The sequence below is a fragment of the Narcine bancroftii genome, chromosome 11, assembly GCF_036971445.1.
Source record: "Narcine bancroftii isolate sNarBan1 chromosome 11, sNarBan1.hap1, whole genome shotgun sequence".
Lineage (NCBI taxonomy): Eukaryota > Metazoa > Chordata > Chondrichthyes > Torpediniformes > Narcinidae > Narcine > Narcine bancroftii.
Window position 1 is genome coordinate 28621692 of NC_091479.1, and position 15672 is coordinate 28637363.

Below are 15672 nucleotides of genomic sequence, written 5' to 3' on the forward strand. Positions count from 1 at the left end.
CAGCCATCTTAATTTCTGTGCGCATGCGCGAGTGTCAGTTGGCGCTTTCAAATACGATTCAGTTCGTGGCCCTCAGTTGGGACATGCGTATCAGCCGCGCATGCGCGAACCGAACTCCGTTGCCAACCCACCACGCATGCGCAAACCAGACTTGCCAATCACCTGCCCCCACCCCTTCCCGCTGCAAGTAAGCCCGCGGCCTCCAGCCTCGCCCTGTCGGCGGCATCAGGCCTCACACCGACGCCTCGGCTCGACCCAAACACCCCGCCGGTACCGGCCGGTCCCGGGTGGGGCCCGGTGGACTGCGGGGCGCCCGCTTTCCCTGGACCGCGCCACTGTGGAAGGTTCCGGCGCCTCCGCCAACTTACTCCCATTCGCGCCCGAGGCGACACGACGGACCCCGAGCAGACGACGCTGCCGCAAATGTCCCGCCTCCTCACAGCAAGAGCCAATCAACCCGCGAACCCGCCCATCAATCCAACCCGACTTCAGCTTCCAATCAAATAGCGGCCTCACCGAATCAACCCGTTGCCTCGCGTAACTGAAGCAACCAATCAGCGAGCGAGCGTGCGAATACACAGGTGAACCCAATCAGCATCAGAAGACAAATCAAGCAGTCGAAGGATCAGAAGACCCTTCGGCCCTTCCACTTTTTACTAATCCAACAACAATCAAATCCTTGGGAAACACAGGATCACTTTGTCTTGGCTCCAGGATTCCTCTGATCTCAAGCAATACATTGTACCCCAACTGCAAGGGAGACTATTTATTCTCAATCTTTCCTTCATATTTATTACCGCTTCCAATTTAATGTCTGCTACTTTTTTCAAAGTATTTACATCTAAGTTCAATGCATATGATCCCTCTATGAGTGGGTACGGCAATAAACTCATCACAAGTCCATGGATCCCAATTTCAAATGCACCTTCAAAAGCGGAGAGAATTCCAAGGATATTACATTTTCATTGAAGACATTTCTTAAAGTCTAAGCAGCTGATCGGTTATTGGGAAATTGTGACACTTGGTGTTCGGCTCCTTTGCATTATCCTCTCTCGATCCGTGCTGCTGTGTCCTCTCATAATGTTGTAAGGTCCTCTCCCTTTTTACCAACGACCAAGAGATCTACATTCAAACTTTCCTTCTATCACCTGCTTAAAACACCCCAGAAACAAATCTGACGATCTTTGTGCACTTCTCATGCTTCAGGTAAGGAAACTGTACACGTGACTCCCGATGTAAGATGAGCAAGACCATTCGATGTGAAATTGGAGCGTGCGCGCTACTGTGATGGGTGGAAAGGCGGACACACGCCCAAAAAATCAAGTCAAAGACTCCTTTATTACACTCGCAGCTCTGCTTCTATTCTCTCCCTGCTGCTGTCGACTGGAGTGATGTCACATCCATGCCGGCCTCCAATTGTTTGGTGTTCCCTTCTTTGTTGATTCCTGCCGTGCGCGTTGTCCCCTGGTATGAAAGTTGTTGGTCCCCGTGGACTCTGAACAGTTGCCACATTCGTTGGCCATCTTGTATACAGAGTGGCATCCCAGTTAGCATGATGCCCCACCTCCCTAGAACCAGCGCTGTTCGCTGCTTTCGGTCGCCTATATCTGGGTCGTGGGGGCTGAATTTGCTAATGTCCAGATGTGCTGGTTTGAGGTGGTCAATGGTGAAAGTCTCTTCCTTCGCACCGATATCCAGCACACTCACCATGATGTGTGGAATGAATGATACACACCCGTGAAGTTGAAGTCGAAGACTGGTTCGTTGAACTGGCAGCTCTGCTTATATACTCTCCCGCTACTGATGACAGGTCTTTCGAGACGGCAAAGCCAGCCTCGGATTGGTGGGTGTTCTCGCCATTGCTCATTGCTTCCCACTGTGCGGGATGTCACCTGGGACGAAGATGATTGGTTGCCGCAGGATCTGTGTAGTCACCGTGTTCGTCATCCATCTTGTGTACTGGCTTTCGTCCTGGTGAGCAGGCCACCTCAACCATATATTTTGGAAGAATATGGACCCCATATTTACAAAGGGTGGCTCTAACATTCCCTTTCTGCTTCAGGCCTCAGTTTTTGAAAAGGAACGTTAAAGTAATTGGTTCTCCTGTTGGGGGTCTCTTGTCCTCATTTTTCTACTTTTTCTTTTAGCAAGGGGATGGAGGGGAGATGGGGTGGTTTAATTGGGGGGGGGTGGGATTTCTTTATTCTTTCTTTTAACTATGACAAGTGTATTTATATTTTATTTGTGTTATTATTAATTGTGTGAATTCTTTGTGGATTTTATTTATAAATAATATTTTTTAAAAAATGATCAGAGGTCAATCCACAGGACGTAAAGTGGCCTAGAGCAACACTGGGGACACCCTCCTGCCCCCCACCACCCCAAATATCAATGTGATCCACTATGATCATTGACAAAATCATCGAGGACCCCTTCACCCGGCCAATAGCATCATCCAGCTATTCCCGTCGGGAAAGAGTTCCAGGACTTTCAGAGCCAGTACCACTAGGCCCAGGAACAGCCTCTTCCTCCAGGCAGGGAGAACGTGGAACGATTGATGAGCTGCTCATACAAATACTCCTCCACTCTGCTATTTACTCAACAATATCGAGTAATTTTTCTGGACGTGCTGCACATGTATCATTTGTCTGTTGTGTGAGGGCTTGGTTGTGTGTTTGCGTATGTTTACCCCAAGAACTCTGTTTTATCAGGTCGTACTTGTGCTATCGAAGGGTAATAAATTTGTTCTTGTACTCTGGAGCGGGTGCAGAAGAGATTTTCTGGATCGGAGAATGTATCTCATGAAGCAAAGTTGACTGAGTAGGGCTTTTCTCTTCCCCTCCCCCAACGCCACAAAATTGACTTTATTTACAAATTATTTCCAAAGAGGAAGACCATTACAAGTCTTTTCTCCTCCTCCTGTTGTATCCAGATATTCCCTTCACTACACATTGCTGTATATGTCTCTGTTTACCTTCATTGCCACCACTTTGATACCGTGTGGTTACTGCCCCCCTCTGCTGTTGGAGGAGTTCCCCTTGCTCTCAGCCTCTCAGTGCACGGTTATGGAAGGATTATGATCCATCCCCATAGTGCCTTCGTGTTGGCTACGCCAAGCCTCCGTGCATCCCTCAGCATGTACGCCTGCAGCCTGGAATGTGCCAGTCGGCAGCGGTCCCTCCCCGACATATCCGCTTGCTGAAAGACTGACAGGACACGTTTAACATAGATCATGAGAGCACAGTACAAGCACTTCAGCCCGCGATGTTGTGCCGACCGATGTATTCATACCAAAATAAAAATAACTAACCCCTTCCTCCCTCATAACCCTCCATTTTTCTTTCATCCACGTGACTCAGAGCCTCTTAAATGCCCCTAAGGTTTCAGCCTTCACCACCATCCCAGTTCTAGGGCTCGTTCCATGTCCATGACCTGGTACACATACACTGCATTCCCTCCCCTTGTCACCCTCCTGCTCCGCCCACCCCGAGCCAGTAGTGAAGGTGGTTTCTGTCCCAACAGGTGTTGCAGACCTCATCCAGGGAGCAGATCCGGGAGATGAACCCAAACTGCAACGAATTCAGCTTCCCGCAGATCAAAGCCAAGGTGAGTGACCCGAGGTGAACCAGAGCTCCAGGGGTGGTTTTGTCCTCTGGGTCCTTCCCTAATACTGTCCCCTGTCACCCACCTGGCCCTTCCCCAAAGCCCTCATCTCCAACCAGGCCTGTCCCCAAACCCCTCACCCTGCTGAGATCATCCCCAAAATACTGTCAGGCCTGTCAACAAAGCCCCTATTCCCCACTGGGCCCATCCCCATTGCTTGGACCGTCTCCAGAGCTCCTGTCTCCCACCAGGGCTTTCAACAAGCCCCTGTCCCACAACATGCCCAGCCAAAAGTCCCTGTCCCCGTCCCCCACGCCAATTCGCCTGTATCCAAAGGCCCAACATCAGGTCTGTCCTCCCACCAGACCAGTTCCTTCACTGGGACCCTCTCCAATCGATTACCCATCACAACTACCCCACCAAAGTTCTTTAACCTTCCCCTTCCCCCACCCACAGGCCTTGGTATCTGAGCTGCTCCTAGGACCCCTAGACAGTGGAGATGTGGGGAGGGCAGTGGTCCATCTCCTTCCCGTTGACAGTGTCCCATACCTTCACAAAGCTGGGGAATCCCCTGACCCTTGGCACACAGATATCTATCCCATCTGAGCCAGTCCTCTCTCTCTCTCTCTCTCTCCCCCCACCATCCTGGAGAATGTGGCCCAGTTCAGCTAGCTGCTACAGTACACACTGCCCTTCACCTCTTCCCCAGGATTCCTGCTCCCACTTGTCCTTCAACGAGCTGTGTGCCCACAGCCAGGAGCTTCCCCCTCCTAGTTACCCTTGGCCCTGTGGGTGAGTGGGTGGGACATGACAAGGGTTTGTAGGTGGTGGAATTGGGGTAAGAAAGTTTTCGTGAGACCTGGGAAAGAGAACGGTGATCATCCAGCCGGTGTCAGGCATTGAAGACGGAGTCAATGGGCAGTCCCCTGCCGGGTCCATCCCCCAGCATGTCTATCTCCAAAACTGACCCCGCCAGGTCCATCCTCAATATCATCCCCTGCCGGGTCCATCCACAATCCCCTCCCCTGCTGGGTCCAACCCCAAAACCGTCCCCCGCTGAATCTGTCCCCAATACCGTCCCCCGCCGGGTCCATCCCCAATTCTGTGCACGCCGGGTCCATCCAAAATCCTGCCTCCCTCCGAGTCCATCCCCAATCTTGTCCCCCACTGGGTCCAACCCCAATACCGTCCCCCACCTGATCCATCCCAATACCATCCCCCACCGGATCCATTCCCAAACGCATCCCCGCCAGGTCCATCAACATCCCATCTCCTGCTGTGTCCATCCCCAATGCCATTCCCAACTTGGTCTGTCACTAATTCTTTTGCCCGACAGGTCCTCCCACAAACCCACTGGTCTCTCCCCAAAGCCCCTGACCTCCACCAGGTCCATTTCCAAAGCCATTGTCCCCCACCGGCTGGTCACCAAAGCTCCTGCCTCCCCACAGGATCTGTCCTGAAGCCCCAGCCCTCATGTCTGTCATGTCTGTCCTCCCACTGGACCGATCCTCTCGATCACCATTCAGAACTACCCCTCCCCAATTCCCGAACCTACCCCTTCCCCCACTGACAGGCCTTGGAACCTGAGCTGCTCCTGGGACCCCCAGATGGTGGAGATGTGGGGAGGGCAGTGGTCCAGTCTCCTTGCCGGTGGCAGTGTCCCAGACCTTCACCGAGCTGGGGAATTCCTTGACCCTTGGCACCGGGACATCTGTCCCATCTGAGCCAGTTCTCTCTCTCCCCCCCACCCTGGAGGCTGTGACCCTGTGTAGCTGGCTGCTACAGTACACACTGCCCTTCACCTCTTGCCCCAGGACTCCTGCTCTCACTTGTCCTTCGACAAGCTTTGTGACTACAGGCTGGACCTTCCCCCACCTTGCTACCCTTGGCCCTGTGGGCGAGTGGGTGGGCCATGACGAGGGGGTTGTAGGTGATGGAATTGGGTAAGAAAATTTGGGTGAGAGCCAGGAGAGACTGGTGATCATCTGGCCAGGGAGAGGCATTAGGGACAGAGTCACTGGGCAGGGGTCAGAGTCTCAGGGAAACAAGGGCACTGGAATTGGAAGCAATCACAGCTCATGGAAAGTAGGAGGAAGAACCCTGGGAATAATTGAGAGTGGCGAGGTTAGTGCCGCGGTTAGAAAAATGCTGATAAGGGGCCAGCGAGCCAGGTTCAAATTTGACACTGTCTCTGGGGAGTTGTACATTCTTCTTGTGTCTGCGTGCATTTCCACCAGTTGCTCCTGGTCCTTCCACCATTTAAAACGTACCGGGGCTTGGAGGTCTTTGGTGTAATTGAGTGGTTGTGGCTCAGAGGCTGAAAGGGCCTGTTCCCGGGCTGCATGTGTCAATCTAAAATCTCCATCTAAAATGATAGTCCTGCCTGTCATGAATTATTTAAGGATTCAACTCAAAAGTGTGGACAAGATAGACAACTCCGAAACCATCCTTTTGGCCCTTCTTTTCTGCTGGCCAAGCTGCTTGCAAACAGTCCATATCCCTCTCATCCTTTTCATTCCACAGACCCATTCAACTCGCATTGCATTGTCAATCTCACGGCCTGTTGGAAGAAGTTATTTCCCTGTCTGGCAGCCTGATTTTGTTCCTCCATATCTCCTTCCTGATGGTAGTGGGTCAAAGATGCTGTGTGTTGGATGTCTGCGGGTCTATTTACAGGCCCCATCCCTGGACAATCAGAGGCCCCTTGTCTCGAAGTCCCATCCATGTGGCCCCTCACTCATCAATCCCTCGTCGGAACACAACTACCCCCTCCTTACCTACCTCTACCAGCCCTTAGTATCCTCATGACAGTTCCAGGCACCTGTTATGTCGACCCTTGATGACCTGCGCCAGCTCTAATTTGGACCCTGGCCTCACCTAAACCATTGGAATAACCTGCGCCTTTTACCCTCGAGAGCCCGAGGGAATCTGCACCCTCAGCAGTGTCCTGCTGGTGCACCATCGAATGCCCTCCATCCCCTTCCACGGGTTCCCTGCTGTTATCATGCTCCTGCATGGACCCCACCCTGGCAAAACTACCCATATTTTCACTGATCCCTCTGTGCCTCTACATTTCGTCCAGGGTTCAGGGTTGTGCTGGGGGACTGGTGGAGAATAAAACAACAATATCAGGAGACAGGGAGCAGTGTAGAGACCCCCAGATCTGCAAGATGGGGACAGTACAGAGACCCCCAGCTCCCGGAGACAGGGAGCAGCACAGAGACCCCCCAGTTCTGGGAGACCGGCTGAGTTGTACACAAGTCTGTAAGTGGCTGGACCAGGAAGTATACAAATCTATGTTCCAGGGTAAACTGGAACAAAAGCGAGGAATGCACTTTGGTAAATCAGTCCGCTGTCCTTTTCACAGTCAGATCTGACTACCTGAAGGTGTCGGGGATCTGGCTTGGAGAGGCCGAGGCATGCAACAAAAAAATGGTCAGAGCCGATTGTAAAAGTCCACCAGAAACTGGGTCTGTGGGAATGACATTCCCTCTCAGTAATGGGGAAGAACCTGGTCATCAGGTGCAAGGTGCTCTCGGTACTGCTGCATGTGATGCAGGCGTGGCCCATCCCACACACCTCTGCCCTGGCTATTACCAGAGCAGTTTCCCTCTTCATGTGGGGATCCAAAATGGATGGAGTGGGAAGGAGGTCCATGTACATCGCCAGACTATGGTGTTATGAGCCCAAAGGACCCCAAAACCCAGCAGCAATAGACATTCACCAGGACGAGTAGTTATATAAAGATAAGTTGTTTTTAATTATCTTTAAACATGAAAACAGAATCAAACTTTAACTTATCTCTATTAACTTAACTAACCTTAATCCCCTTCTAAGTCTAAGTGCACATGTATGATGTGTGTGTAAATATAAGAAACGTTATTTGGTTCACAGTTCAATCTCACTTCTCATTCTTCTAAGTTCATTGGTTGTAGGCAATTCTGATACTGTGCACGGAATTGAACATGTATAAAGTTTATCAGGCTTTGCCACTCAGGAAAGTTCTGTAGGGTTTGCAGAGAGAGATTTGTTGTTCCAGGATTTTCACAACTGATCTAACACCATTAGTCAGCTCAATGTGTCGCTGATAAAACTTGGCCCATCAGGGTTCTCCAGATGATAACTTATTTCTTTCAGGCTAGCACTGTGGTCCTTCCTGTTTCACTTATTCCGAGAGTAACATCAGGCAGCTAGCACTTCCAGCGAGCACCTAGGATTAGGTGGAGGTTAAACATGTGGCTCAAGGGGTGGAGTCAGAGACTGGGTTTCAATTCTTGGACAACTGGGACCTTTTTTGGGGAAGCTGGGACCTATACCATAATGATGGGTGACATCTTAATCTCAGAGGGACCAGACTCCTGGCGGGGGCATTTGCTAGGGCTGTCAGGAGGGGTTTAAACTAGTATGGTTGGGGACAGGGTTTCAAGTTAGGCAGGACAGTAGGGTGAGGGTTAGTAGGATAAGGAAAGAGACAAGTTTAGATAATTTGAGGGAGGAAAAGCAGGAAGTAGTAAACAGATACTGCAGTGAAAATTGTGAGAATGGTATAGAGGAGGATATGCAGTAGGTAGGATGTAGGAGATCCCTGAGTTGTATTTATTTTAATGCGAGGATTAATGTGGATTGACATGTGGCATTATGATGTGTGGCCATTAGCGAGACATGGTTGAAAGAAGGTTGTGACTGGCAGTTGAATGTTCCACGATTTTGCTGCTTCAGATGTGACAGAGTTGGTGGATTAAGAGGGGGAGGTGGGCATTACATGTCAGGGAGGATATTACAGCAGTGCTGAGGCAAGATAGACTGGAGGGCTCGTCAAAAGAGGCAGTGTGGGTAGAGCTGAAAAATAAGAAGGGTGAGGTTATTATTTTGGGGATTATTAAAGGCCTCCAAATGGGGAAAGGGAACGAGGAGAGCAAATGTGCAAGGAAATAGGTGAAATGTGCAAGTGAAATAGGGTGGTGTTGGTTGGGGATTTCAATTTTCCAAACATCGATTGGGAAACACAGTCAGTAAAAGGGCAGGATGGCTTAGTATTTATGCATTGTGTTCAGGATTGCTTTTTGCAGCAATATGTTGAGATGCCAACTAGAGTGGGAGCAGTGTTCGATCTGTTGTTTGGGAATGCAATGGGGCAGGTGACGGAGGTGAGCGTTAGGGAGAACTTCGGATCCAGTGATCATTTTGACATACTCTTAAGAACTTGAAGAGGGAAATTAGAAAGACAAAAAGAAGGGATGAGGTGTCCATAGCTAATAAGGCGAAGGTGAATCCTCAGGGTTTTTTCAGATCTTTGGCTTGGCTTCGCGGACGAAGATTTATGGAGGGGGTAAAAAGTCCACGTCAGCTGCAGACTCGTTTATGGCTGACAAGTCCGATGCGGGACAGGCAGACACGATTGCAGCGGTTGCAGGGGAAAATTGGTTGGTTGGGGATGGGTGTTGGGTTTTTCCTCCTTTGCCTTTTGTCAGTGAGGTAGGCTCTGCGGTCTTCTTCAAAGGAGGTTGCTGCCCGCCAAACTGTGAGGCGCCAAGATGCACGGTTTGAGGCGATATCAGCCCACTGGCGGTGGTCAATGTGGCAGGCACCAAGAGATTTCTTTAGGCAGTCCTTGTACCTTTTCTTTGGTGCACCTCTGTCACGGTGGCCAGTGGAGAGCTCGCCATATAACACGATCTTGGGAAGGCGATGGTCCTCCATTCTGGAGATGTGACCCATCCAGCGCAGATATGTGAACAGTAAAAGGAGGGTTAAACATAGAATAGGTCGACTGGATGATGGGACCAGTGAACTATGTCAGGAACCGGATGAGATGGAGAAATATTGAACAATTTGTTCTCGTCTGTATTCACGAGGGAAACGGACATTGGGCAATACAAGATAAGAGAGGCAAAGGGGTTAGTTATGGAAAGGATAAGGATTAGTAAAGTGAGAGGTTTGGAGCTTCTTGGGTCAATTCAAGTGGATAAGTCTCCTGGTCCTGATGAGATTTTTCCCAGGACTTTAAGGGAGGTCAGGGAACAAATAGCGGGGGCACTGACAGCGATTTTTCAAAGATCACTGGAGGAGGGTGTGGTGCCGTGGGATTGGAGGGTTGCAAATGTAGTTCTGTTGTTCAAAAAAGGCAGTAGGTGGAGTCCAAGTAATTATCGGCCAGTAAGTTTGACTTCCGAGTGGGGAAGATTATGGATGATATACTTCGAGATAGTATGTACAAATATCTGGATAGGCAGGGATAGATCAGGGGCACCCAGCATGGGTTTGTGAAAGGAAAATCATGTTTGATGAATCTTGTTGAATTTTTTTGAAGAGTTGACAAGAAAAGTGGATGAAGGTCGGATGGTTGATGAGATCTATTTGAATTTTAGTAAGACTTTTGATAAGGTTCTGCATGTAAGGTTATTTAGGAAGGTTCAGTCATTAGGGATTAATAGATAGTGGGATGGGTTCAGAAGTGGCTGGGAGATAGACAGCAGAGAGTCATGGTGGGCAACTATATGTCATGTTGGAAGCCTGTGACAAGTGGAGTGCCTCAGGGATCGATGCTGGGTCCCTTGTTGTTTATCATTAATATTAATGATTTAGAGGAGGGTGTGGTTAACTGGGTAAGCAAATATGCAGACGATACGAAAATAGGGGGAGTGGTGGACAGTGAGGTAGACTTTCTTGGAATAAAGGATTTGGTTTGTTTGGAAAAGATGGCAGATGGAATTTAACGTTGACAAGTGTGAGGTGCTGCATTCCGGAAAAAAAAATACAAATAGAACATATGCAGTTATGGGGAGGGGGTAGAGGAATGAAGAGGAACAGAGGGATCTTGGAGTTATGGTACAGAGTTCACTGAAGGTGGGTTCCCAGGTAGACAGGGTGGTTAAGAAGGCATATGACATGCTGGCCTTCATAAATCATAGCATAGGCTAGAGTGCAGCTGTTTAAGGCATTGGTGAGGCCATGTTTGGAGAATTGTGTTCAGTTCTGGTCTCCAAATTATAGGAAGAATATAGATAAGGTGGAGAAGGTGCAGAGATTTATAAGAATGTTGCCTGGCTTACAGCATCTGCATTACAGTGAGAGATTAAGGAGACTGGGACTTTATTCATTGGGACGTAGACGAATGAGAGGGGACAATATAGCTATTTAAAATTATGAAAGGAATAGATAGACGAAACATAGACAGACACTTTCCCGTGAGGGAAGGGAAGGTTGGAACAAGAGGCCATGAGTTAATGGTAAGGAGGCAAAACTTCTGGAGAAATTTTAGAGGATGCTTCTTCACTCAGAGAGTGGAGGCAGAATAGAATGATCTTCCGAATGAGATAGTTGCGGCAGGGTCCCTTCTGTCATTTAAGAGAAGGTTGGATGTGTACATGGAGGTGAGGGGGTTGGAGGGATATTGGCAGAAATCGGGAGGATTGAGCTAGTGGAGTTGTTCTAGTGAACCGGTGCAGTCTCAAAAGGCTGACATGGCCTGTTTCTGCTCTGTAAATGGTTATATGGTTACATGGTGACACAGTTTTCATTTCAATGTCCCATCTCTCGTTACACAACTCTCTGCTCTCCACGTTCATGCTGCACATTTCTTCACTGCTGTTATGGCTGGACTCAGAAAATGATTTTGATATTTATTCAACTTCAGTTTTGTATCTGCTTCATATCTCTGACCAAGCACAAATATTCTCACACCCTTTTGTATTTTAATCTTCATAATTTGTCCTAATAATAGACTGAAATCCTTTCACTTTTACAAAGGTCCAAACCGAATGGAAAGAAAAGTCTCAATCACCTGATTACATTGAAAACATTTCTCGGAATAATTGGAGATAAGTCCATTTAATTTATATGTAGTATAGCAAAATTGATGTGGAGATTTTTATTTTTATATCTGGCATTAATCATATTTGTAACACTCTTGACACAATCCTGACCCTATTTCTTCTTGAATTTGTATATTTCAATCTTCACACCACTCTGAACAGCTTCTTTCTGAAATCGTCACATCCAAGCCCGACTCCCATCTTTCTCATGACCTCTGCTATCCTGGTTTTGGATTTTCTCTCTGGAGAGCATCGTACATTTCATTGATAACTTTGGGTGTATTTCCCATCCGACTCTTTGTTCCATTTCACTAATTTTAGGTGGAGTCAATGTTGGTCCCTATCTTTCTCTTAAGAACGATCTAAGCGGGAGAAAACAGAAGGTCCCACTTGCCTCTCCGTATTTGTGTTTAATTGTTTGAAGAATTTCTTCCATGTAGCATCTTCAAAATATCATATACTCTGTCATAACATAAATTTAATATTCTATTGCCTCTGTTCATAGGTAATAACACATTTTGACATACTTTGCTTCCCCTCCTCCATTGTTGTCACATTCGTGTGGGTCCCACAGATTAAGAACCAGACCAAAGCGGAGGTACAAAGCACACATTTATTTCGGGGATGGAAACAGGACAACAGGGTTGATATGTTAGGCAAGCCTCTACACTTCTAATTAGGAGGGAGAAACCGACAGAGACGGGGAAATTACATGAACATACACATTCAACATTCAGGATCAAGTTGATAAAAGGTGAGGAGGAATGCAGTGGTCATTGGGGACTCCATTGTTAGAGGTACAGACAAGAGATTCTGTGAGCCAGATAGGTATACCCGCATGGCGTGCTGCCTCCCTGGTGCAAGGGTACGGGAATATCTCAAATCGGGTCCAGAGTATTCTGAAAGGAGACTGTGAGCAGCCTGATGTCTTGGTACATGCCTCATTGGGTACCAATGACATAGATAAAAAGAGGGAGGAGGTACTAAAAAAGAATTACAGCGAGCTGGGACAGAAGCTAAGAAAAAGGACCGCCAGGGTGGTGATCTCTGGATTGCTACCTGTGCCAAGTGCAACTGAGGACAAAAATGGAAGGTTAAGACAAATGAATGTGTGGCTGAGGGGCTGGTGTAAAAGACAGGGTTTTGGCTTCTTGGATCATTGGGATCTCTTTTGGGGAAGTCATGACCTTTACAAGAAGGATGGGTTACACCTAGACCCAAAAGGGGTCAATATATTGGCAGCTAGGTTTGGTACAGCCGTCGGATGCGGTTTAAACTAATTTGGCAGGGGGATGGGAACCTGTTTGATAGGGCAAAGGACAGGAAAGATAAAATAGGAAAATTTAGGTTGGGCAGCGAAAGTAAAAAAATCAGAAAGAGCAGGGAAGGTAAAAAAAAGCACATTTGAAGGCTTTATATCTTAATGCAAGAAGCTTTCGGAACAAGGTAGATGAATTGGCTGTGGACATTGAGACAAACAAATACGATTTGATTGGGATTACAGAAACATGGCTGCAAGGTGGGCAAGCCTGGAAACTTAACATCCCGGGGTATACGATATTTAGGAGGGATCGGCAAGAAAGAAAAGGGGGTGGGGTAGCATTGATGGTGAGAGAAGGGACCGACACGATTGACAGAAAGGATATTAACTTGGAAGATACCGAATCTATATGGGTAGAACTGAGGAATAGCAAGGGGCGGAAAACGTTAGTGGGGGTGGTATATAGGCCTCCAAATAGTAATGTAGAGGTCAGGGAAGGCATAAAAAGAGAAATTAGATAAGGGAACAGCTGTCGGAGACTTTAATTTACATATTGATTGGACTAGCCAAATTTGTAAAAATACTGAGGAGGAGGAGTTCCTTGAATGTTTACGGGACGGTTATCTAGACCAATATGTCGAGGAACCAGCTCGGGAGCAGGCCATTTTAGACTGGGTATTATGCAATGAAAAGGGGCTAATCAGCAATTTTGTTGTACGAGGTCCTTTGGGTAGCAGCGATCACAATATGATCGAATTCACACTCGACATGGAGAGTGAAGAAATTAAAACCGAGACTAAGGTCCTGAATTTAAATAAAGGGAATTATGATGGTATGTGATGGGAGTTGAGTAAGATTGATTGGGTGGTGTTTATGGGGGGCGGGGGGGTTGACGGTGGATAGACAATGGAAAGCATTCACAGATCTAATGGAAGAATTCCAGAAATCGTTTATACCAGTTTGGCATAAAAATAAACCAAAAAAGGTGACTCAACCGTGTATAACAAGGGATATTAGAGACAGCATTAGGTCCAAAGAGAGAGAATATCAATTGGCGAAAAAAGTACCAAATCCGAAGACTGGGAACAGTTCAAGATGCAGCAAAGGAGGACAAAGGGATTAATCAAGAAGGCAAAAATAAATTACGAGAGTAAGCTTGCGGCAAACATAAAAACCAACTGCAAAAGCTTTTATAGATATGTCAAGAGGAAAAGATTGGTGAAATCCAGAGTAGGTCCTGTTAGAAATAGAAGTACCTTTAAAGAAATTGCTCGAGACAAATATTGAGAACAAAGAACATTTATTACAACAACAATGCAAAGTTGGGTGCTTCCCCTTACCCTGGGAATAAACACCCATACTGGGGCTCACCCAACATTTATACAGTAAATTTCAGTATCAGAATACCCTCCCCCTTACATTCTTCTGCCCCCTGGATGGGTTTGGCAGAGGCAATCCTTCCTGCTTACGTGCAGTTTCAGTAGACTTGGAGGAACAGGGGGTATCCTGTCGGTGTCTTCTTATGCCATTATTCTCATTGTCCTTATTCACATCCTAGCCCTTGTCCTCATTCACACCTTCCCGACTCTCAGGGCTACAGTCCCTTCATCTGCAGGGTTCGTTAATCTTGTCTAGGGTTTACTAGTTAAATATGCATACTTGAAAAATCTGTTGTATGGCTTACTAATTATATATGTATAACTTGCTAATACTGTCTAAGGTCTTCTAATTATTTATGCAAGCCTTGCTAATTCTATCTGGGGCTTGGCGACCCTTATCTCGTTCAGACTAACTCTACTTCTATTCTCAATTGTCTGTCCTTCTCTCCTTCATTCAGTGAACTTGCTGGTGTAGGAGATTCTTATCTTACTCAGACAGTGTCAGCTTCCTGCCTTCTAATATCCATGTCTCATGTTTTTTGCACTGGCTTCATTCATTTACTTATGTATCAATTTTATTTTCTTCATGTTCATATTGCAATGTTAGTTTTTCTCATCTCTCACAATCCTCACTTTTCTTTTAGATCAGTAATACTGATCTCACGCAATGATCAGTGTTACTGATCTCAGTGTTACTGGTCTCTCACATTCCTCCGTTTTCTTTTAGATCGGTATTACTGATGCGGTAAAGTGGAACTTGTCGGTTTTCCCAGCTGGTCAATAAACGGATAGCAGTTTCCATGTCCTCAGAAAGATGTTGGGAAGCGTACATCCTTTGGGTGTAAGTGTTCTGACGAAAGGGTTGATGAGTTAAACGATGTGTACCAGTCTGTATGTAGGGAAGCAGTAAGATGGTGAGAGTAATGAGTCCAGCTGTTAAAAGGGTTGCGAGTATCAGATTCCAGTAACCGGTGAAAAGTCCAGTCCATCCCGCAGAGGACCGAGGTGGCAAAGTCTGTCCCTGGGCATGGGAAGTTTTTTGACGTCCTGAAGAAGTGTTCTTAACCGCCTGCCCGTTGTGAGTAGTGTCTTTAAGGAGTCTTTCACAAGTGCTGCGTTCAGCAGCGAAGCTGTAATCGAGAGGCAGGCGGTGTTGTTGAAGTGTGTCTGGTAAACGTTGTTTAACTTCAGCCCGTAACCTCAGGGCCATTGTGTTGTGTTGGATGATAATGCCCAAGGCTGCATGGAGTCTGATTAGATGTTTCAGATGGCAAGGAGCGTTAGCGATCTGTAGCCGCTGTTGCCGTTTATAACTGGAACTTCCCTTAACGATGCAGTAGTAAGGATTGTAAATGCCGGCGGAACCCAAAGGATGTTTGAGAAAAGACCAGTCTGGGGAGGATTGTGCATTACGATTAGAGATGTGTGTAACAGTCTGAGTAGAATTGAAGTTATGAGTCGAAGCCTGTCTGTGTACATTAGCAAAAGTCCTCTCTCTCTCTCTGACAGGTGCATTGGTCACTAACATTCAGTGTGTCTGTGTCATATCGCTCTCTTTGTGCTACAGGTTTAGAACTCATACCTTTAATATCTATGTGGGAAGTTAAGTGATGGT

At 47.3% G+C, this 15672-nt stretch overlaps 1 long non-coding RNA gene across 1 annotated transcript; it reads left to right on the forward strand.

The window, feature by feature from the left end:
* Positions 1-811: 811 nt before the first annotated feature.
* Positions 812-13196, forward strand: LOC138746347 (uncharacterized). Its single transcript, XR_011346885.1, has 3 exons — positions 812-1206; positions 3523-3606; positions 11353-13196. It is a non-coding gene; the product is annotated as an uncharacterized lncRNA (long non-coding RNA).
* The last annotated feature ends 2476 nt before the right edge of the window (positions 13197-15672 follow it).